Source organism: Canis lupus, chromosome 12 (genome assembly GCF_003254725.2).
Source record: "Canis lupus dingo isolate Sandy chromosome 12, ASM325472v2, whole genome shotgun sequence".
In the NCBI taxonomy this organism is placed as follows: Eukaryota; Metazoa; Chordata; class Mammalia; order Carnivora; family Canidae; genus Canis; species Canis lupus.
In genome coordinates, this window is record NC_064254.1 from 65,340,199 (window position 1) to 65,348,400 (window position 8,202).

The 8,202-nt window shown below is 45.3% G+C and overlaps 1 pseudogene; it reads right to left on the minus strand.

Moving 5' to 3' along the window:
• Nucleotides 1-3,459: 3,459 nt before the first annotated feature.
• Nucleotides 3,460-3,987, minus strand: LOC112658268 (ferritin light chain-like; annotated as a pseudogene).
• Nucleotides 3,988-8,202: the final 4,215 nt, after the last annotated feature.

Genomic DNA, 8,202 nt, shown 5'->3' on the forward strand with positions numbered 1-8,202 from the left:
TACTTTAACTTTCCTGAGCAAAGAACCCTGATGAAAGTCCTGGGCCTCTTTTTTTTTTTTTCAGATGAAAGCCCAGGAGCTGATGAAAGCTCTGGACCTTCTTTTTTTTCTTCAGAAAAATACACATTTTACACCCCAAATTTGGCATTTGACTTTAAGGGGTTCTTGGACACTCTGAAGCCATGAACACTCAATTTCCTACACGGTCCAGTGAAAAGTGGCCTAATTAAAAGTCTCTTCCATCTCTCCACCAAGAGATGTCACTCTTCAGCCTCAAACAGCTGCCCCAAAACCTCTAGTTGTTGTTGTTGTTGTTGTTTTTTCTTTTTCCTTCCTCCTCAACTACAAAGGGAAAAATTTCCCAGGAAAATGAGTTTACTGTTTGGGAAGGAGCTTCCCCTTGTTAATAGAGCAAACTCTGGCTCAAGCTTCAAAAAAATTAAGCTGAGATGGAAGGATAGTGTTGTCTATAATCACAATGAAAACAGATCTGGAAATAAAGATGTGATTAAAACCTACCAGTAGGGATCACAGATTAAAACAGGCACAACCTGTCTTGTGAAGGGTCATGAAATTTATTTTCCCAAAAGCCCCTTCTCTGACTTCTTTTCAATCCCAAGGTTTTCTCATAGGTCTCCATGTTGAAGCTAACCTTTGCATCTTTAAATAAGTCAAACCTTCTGGAGCAATCCTTGGAACATGTACATAAATAATATTAACACAGAGTCTTCACACATTTACCTTTAATAGGTCGGGTCTGTAAAATAGGAAGAGCATAAGGAGAACATGTAGTTCTCTCTGTAGGCCTGAGGTCTCTGGAACCCTATGGCTGGAAGTAAGGTGTGTCTGTGAACACTCTGATATTGTACATTAAGTTATATGTGTATATATTTTTTTCTGGGGAGAGAGTACACGTCTCTCATCAAATTCTTAAAGGAATCTTTGACAAAAATTTTAAAAATGATCATTTATGGGGTGAATCTTATTTCACAAGGGCTAGACAAGTAAGCAGGGTGAGCAGAGCCATGTGGTTCAGGCTTGGTGAGCATCTTCTTCAGACAGTGCTAGACAACATTGTATGTGTTGTATACACGTTGTGTGGATATGACAGCGTCAGGGTGCGTGTTCTGATTGTGGTTTAGATTTGGGGCACTCATCCAGAAACAGGTCTTTCTTGGTATGAAAACAGGAGCACGTGTTTTGGATCAGAAAGACCTGAATCAGTGACCAGGCAGGTTATACTCCCCTCTCTGAGTCCTAATGTATCTGTAAGTCAGGGATAATCATTTGTAATTTGTCATGTTATCGGCGGGCAGGCATGAAATAATATACGTAAAGCTCCCAGCATAGACTTAGGCACAGGGCAGACACTCAGAAAGGTTTGTCTCTGTCCCTGTTTCTCACTCCACACTGAGATCCCACCCCCACCCCCATGACACACGAGCACAAACTCTGCTGCGTAGCTGGGGCTACACCTAATCAGACTGATTGGAGTCCGGTCTGGCAAACCTGAAGGAAAACCAGTCTCCTCTCCATCTCTGCTGCAAAGGTAAGCAAGGACCTTAGGCACAGAACATGCCTGAGGATCACAGGGAGTTACAAGGGATGAAAAGACATCATTCCTGGACCCTAATAGGGAAGACATTGCCAATAATAAATTAGCAGAAGCCATAGGGCCTGGACACCAGCAACATACACACAAGCACAAATATCCTACACACCTGAAAACAGATTGTGCCATAGAAAGGAAAAACCACATGGAGTTGATTTAGGAAACAGCTATGGAGAAAATGACTACTGAGCCATAATTTTTCGGCGCAGGAAGGGATATGATGTGGCGGAGCAAAAGGGAGAAAGCTAAGGAAGGAGGTGAGAGTGTCAAAGGGAAGCTTAGGGGGGAGGTGGGCATGGCGCAGATTTGCAGGGCAGCCGGGGAAGCCATGCTGGAGGGCCTGTGGAAAATGACAGCAGCTAGGTGTGGGGGAAGGGAAGCAGCTAATTGGTAGAGACCCTTGAGACCCATGATTAGGAGTTTTAATTTAATTCAAGAGGCAATTGGAGCTATTGTAGGCTTCTAAGAAGGGGAGCGATATGATCAAAATGATGCTTGAAGACAATGGTTCTTGCTGCTGTGAGCAGGGTGGATTAGATGAAGGAGACCCTCAGCCAGGGAGGCTGATCTGACGCTTTTTCAGGAATCCAGGGTTACAAGGGCATGGCCTAGAACAGGGCTCTGGGAATGGGATGGAAGGAGCAGAACTGCAATATGTTATAAAGGGTAAATATTTGTTCTTTTTAGAACCAAACACTGGGTTAGGTGCTGGGATGCCATAGGGAAGAGGCACCGCAGTTGGGCTGGGGGGAGACAATTAATAAGATGGTGAGGTCAGTGCTAGGATCACACAAGCAAAGAAATATGAGAGTGCGTAGCAGGACCAGCACCTGAGTTGACCACATAGGTGGTCAGGAAAGCCTTCTCTGAGGAAGTGGTATTTAAGCTGGGAACTTAATGATAATCAGGCATTAACTGAGTGAAAAATCACTGGGAGAAGTACTGCAGGCAGGAAGCCACAGGATGAAAGAGTAGGAGTGGAGCCAGGAGGGAAAGGCAAGAATGGTTTCCCAAAAGGCTCAAGAGAGCAAGCAGGGTGGAACTAGACCAGGAAGGGCCTTGAGTCTCCAATATGGATTGTGAACTTTATCCTGAGGGTAATGGTTTGTTTTTCATTTTAGAAAAAAATCTCTCTGGCCATGTTGTGGGGAAAAAAAGGATTGGGTGTGGTGGTTGTTAGGATGAGAGGCTTGCCATAGTCATAGGGAGAGATGATTAGGAAGTAGTGCTGGAGACAGGTAAATATTTAGGATGCAGAACTTATTGGATGGGGGGCACCTGTGTGGCTCAGTCAGTTAAGCTTTCAACAATGGAGAATGATTATTATCCCTGGACTAAACTCTATTCTAGTTTATTCTATAACCTCTTAAATGTGAGGCCAAAAGGGTCAAATGATACCCAAGTAACTTAAAACACATTTCAGAACAATGTTGAAAATATTAATAAAACTTCAAAAATACCCATCACCCAACAAGTTAAAGTTCACAATGTCTGCGAGCCAATCACACATTACCAACTATACGAAAGAAGCAAGAAAATATGCACCATTGTGCAGAGACAACAATTAATTGAAGCCAATTCAGACCCGGTATAGATTTGGAATTAGCAGACAACACTAAAATAGTATTCTCCATATGTTCAAAAAAGTAGAGACATAGAAGATATTTTTATTATTGATATTTTTGAGTTTTTTTTCACCAGCTGCTACAAAGGGCTTTGTTGTTTCCATTTGGTCCATGGCTTGGGAGAGGGCTCCAGTGTGGCTGCAAGGAGAGGCTCAGGCACAAGTCCTGGCACCAGGGGGATGCCAGAAGGGCCCCTCAAAGGCTGCTGGGTTCCGTAGGCTCCTAGTCATGCTTGAGGGTGAGTCTTTCAAAGAGATACTCACTCAGCCCAGCCTGGGGACCAGCTACCCTGTGGAGGTTAGACAGGTGGTTGTCCATCTTCTTAATGAGTTTCACCTCCTCATCCAGGAAGTGATTCTCCAGGAGGTCACAGAAATGGGGATCTATGTAGGCAGAACCCAGGGCAGGCAGATCCCAAAGGGCCTGGCTCAGGTTCTTCTCCAGAACCAGGGAAGCTCCCATGACATCCAGGGTTTTACACTACTCCTCTTAGGAAGGCTTCTGCACATCCTGGAAGTGGGCACTGCCACCAGGATTGTTTTGCATCTTCAAGAGATGCTCAGCACCCTCTTACTTCCCCTCAGCCAACTTGTAGAAGAAGGGACCCATGCCTTCCAAAGCCACATCTTTGCAGTCGAAATAGAAACCCAGAGAGAGGCAGGTAGAAGAGGCCCGCAGATGCATGTTGACCAGGTGGCTGACGGCAGCCTCCACCTCAGTGGAATAATTCTGACAAGTCTGGGAGCTCATGTTGGATCTGTAATAAGGAGCTAAGCTCAAAATAGGGTATTGGCTGGACCCAAAGGCAGAGGGTGGCTGAGAAGATGGCTCCAAAAGTTGCAACTAGAAAAAGGTTTGGAGGGTGGTTGGAGGCTGGTAGAAGGAGCATCCCTGGGTCTGTTCCATCCAAGTGCTGCTGAAGCAAGAGACAGATCTGCAGGACTGCAAGATGCACCACCAGAATATATATTTATTTTCTAATTTTTAAAAAAGATTTTATTTATTTATTCATGAGAGACACGGAGAGAGAGGCAGAGACGCAGGCAGAGGGAGAAGCAGTCTCCCTGCAAGGAGCCTGATGTGGGACTCGATCCCAGGACCCTGGGATCACTCCCTGAGCCAAAGGCAGAGACACAACCACTGAGCCTCCCAGGTGTCCCTCAAGGAGTGTTTTGGGACCTGTTCACATATAATGTATTCAGCCAAGGAAAGTCTCATGGACTCAGTCATTCAGTAGCTATTCTTTTTTTTTTTTCCATTCAGTTACTATTCACTGAGCATCGGACACTGCTATTGGGAAGAGAAGTCTCTGCCGTTGAGGAGGCTACGACCCAGCTCCACACACTCAACTGATGACCCCCACCCCGTGTGCTGAACAGCACGTAACATGAATGCTCTGGATAGAAAGGGAGCTCCGGCGCTGCAGGTGGATTGGCTTCTCCGACAGCCAGGGCTTGAGCTGCTCCCCGGAAAGGGCTTTACTGAGACTGGGACTTCGTGTGAACAAATGCGTAGAGTTGGCATTGGGTTTTGTGTCAATGCGGTGCACTTAAAAGGCGGTCACGCATCCTGTCTGACCGTGGCTGAGGGCCCAGAAGGGGAAAGAAGTAATGCTGGAACCACGGTTGGGCCATTTCTCAGGATGATGGCAGAAGGCAAGGCTGACACTAATGACAAAAAACACTTATGCTCCAAATTGACACCAAAGCTAAAAGCCGTGTATTGGATAAGTGTTGCCCAGTACCTACTGGAAAGAAATTACTAAGTGATGTTTTTGCCCACAGAGGCAAGAATTGGGAGTTTAAGGGAAATGAAATCCTTTAAGAATTGACATTTTAGAGCCTTTTGCTTTTTTGTGTCAAATTGCCACCGGGATGAAAAAATTGGAGGAAACGACGGAGTGCTCTATGTCTTGATTGTGGTGTTTATATGGGGGCAAACATTTGTCCAACCCCATTGAATTGCATACTTAAATGGGTGTGTTTTATTGTGTGCAAAGTATACCTCAAAAAGGTTTGTTTATTAATTTATTTATTTATTTATTTATTTATTTTAAAAAATGTTTATTTTTAAAAAGCAATTTGAACAATAAAAAAATATCAGATATCAGAGTGAATCTATAAATACATATATATAATTCATCGGGCATACGTAATCACTATCCCTGGACTTCCTTGCAGCTAAGCCATACCATTTTGGAAACAATTTAGGACTTTCAAGGAGTAAGCAGGAAAATAAAAAGATTTTGAGTTATTAAAGTGACTGGAAACAAAATTTTCCAATTAACTATTATGATTATTAACCAGCCAGCATGGGTTTCCATAGTTAATGATCCCAGAGGTTTTTATGACTTTCATTTTTCTTTTGCCCTTAAACATGTTCTTCAGTAAGCCCATCATGGGAACGCACTGTAGGGGGTGAAAGGCATAACTTACCTGGTGTAATTAACCTCCCTAGACATTGTCTTAGGGGCACAGATACACTTAAACTGGCATTTTAGAATCTCTCTTTTCCAGCCTACGGGTGCATGTGTTTGCTGTGTTATTTAAGAATATCCAGTTCTGGGGTGCCTGGGTGGTTCTGTCGGGTAAGTGCCTGCCTTCAGCTCAAGCCATGACTCAAGAGTCCGGGATTCAAGCCCCTTCTCCCTTTGTCCCTCCCCCTGCTCATGCTTGCTCTCTCTCTCATTCTTGCCCTCTCTCAAATAAATAAAATCTTTAAAAAGAAAAGATATCCCATTCCGCTATAAGAGAAAGAAAAACACCTAAGATAGATAAAACTCCGAAGAATGGTTCAGCATAGATAGAAAGAAGGAGTAGCTTATGAGAGCTAGAACTCTGTTAAGTGTAGGATGAGTGAGCAAATAGACTTTGAAACATAGAATTCATAAGATGTGCTAGGTAATAGGTAGTGAGTAAATTGGTAACCTGTAAAATACATTATATGTTTAAGGACAGAACGACAAGAGTGTTATTTATAGACAAAAAAGGATGGAGAGACATGTCATGGAGTATGGATTATGCTACATCAAGGCTGATAGTTACACAACCAGCCACCTTCCAGTGATCTCAATATTATTCTTTACAGCCTCATGTATACTCTGCCCTAGAAATACAAATAAAACCCACAGCTGTTGAGCACTCTGACTGGCAAGCTTCAGGTCTGTGCAGGCACACTTGCCCCGTGTCTTTTCAATAAAGCAAGCATGTCGTAGTTCCAGGCACCTTCTTTCTGCTGACACATCCCACCTTGTCCATCCTCAACCCTGGTCCTCCTAACTACAGCATAAGCAGAGAGAGGAAGATAATCTCCCTTGCATGTGCTTGCCCCCTATCAAAAGGGTGTTAACTCACCCCATCTCTGTCCCCCTGTTCCCATCCTGTGTTTTAAATAGATTCAATATCTTTTTATTTGATTTGGTTCATGAGCCTTTCTGTTCCAAGACCTGTGGGAAAGCTTTCCTGGGGATGAAGCAGAAAGCTGTCATTCCTTGCAACACAGTCTCATTTGGGGGATGGTTAAAGCAGTCCTAAGTCCATTTGATATTTTAAACCATACTGAAGGTGCAAATGAAATTTTATTCCTCTGTTTCCAAACCAAATCAGTGTTTATCCATCAAGTCACTTCATCACATGCCCTGCCAGGTAGCATGCATGCTTAAGAGGCTACAGGGGGGGAATCCAAACATTTAGTGCAAGGGCAGGGGAGGAGGAAGAGGGATTTAGAGGGAAAGGCACATCCCTCCATGATTCCCATTCATTCACTGAGTTAATAAGCACCTAATGCAGCCCCACCAAGCTGCACTTGCTGTTGTAGGTTAGAGTGCTAGACACAGCAGAGTCCCACCCTCCGGGAGCATGCTTTCTCCAGGAGGCCACAGATGCAGGGAATCTGAATAAGCAAGCTAAGGGCCGAAGAGGTATTGGTAAAGAGCCATGGGAAAGAGAGCTGAGTGTGGATGCACCTGCTCAGGGGTATGCGTGTGCATGTGCCTGTGCATGTGTGTAAAAGAAATCAGACCTCACAGAAGATGTGTCATCTTAGAGATCTTGAAGCAGGAGTAGGAGTTCGCCTGTTGGACAGATGACCACACTTTGGCAGCCCTGTAGGAGGGATTAGCACGAAAAAAAGACTCAGGCATGTGAAAGAATGTGAGTGTGGAGCACGGAGGTGCTGGGTGTGGATGGAGCATAGAACATAGAAAGAGGGAGACGGGTGACAACACTGAGGGGTGGGCCAAATGGAGTCCTAGGGTGAAAAACCCCTGGTCTTCATCCAAAACCATGAACATTTTAACAGTCGCAGTCACCTTTGATTCCTCTCTCCCCACCCCTCTCTCTCTCCTTCCACCCACACCAGCTGCAAGTCCTCCTGTTGGCTCTACCTTCACAGAGCATCCGGCGCAGCCCCTTCTCACCACCCCTAGGATCCACCTGGGCCCAAGACCTGCCATCACTGGGTTCGATTGCTGTGATGAGCCTCTGACCGGGTCTCCCTACCTCTGTCCTTACCCAGGGCTCTCCCCAGGACTCAACACAGCAGCCCAGGGGAGCTTTTAAAGCTGAAGTTAAATCAAAACCCTCCTCTGCTGAAAATCCTCCAAAGCTCGCCTTCTCACCCAGAGTGAAATCCAAAGGCCTCCTAGTAATGCTCCCAAAGCCCAACATCACACCCCACCCACCTCCCACTTGACCCTTCTTCTGGATGTGCCCCTTCCTGCCAGATGACCTCCTTCACTGTGTCCCCTCCCCGGGGAAGCTGTCCCTCAGGCTCCCCCTCGGCCTGTACCCTCACTTTGCCAGGCTTTGCTCGGAATCACCTTCATGCAGAAGCCTTTCCTGACCGACCCAGGATAGAACCTTCCCGGCCGTCATGCCTGACCCCGTCCCTTGTTTTCTTTTCCCTGCAGTACTTGTCACCATCTGACATACTATATTCTTGGGGGGAGGGGGAGGGGTTCTACGG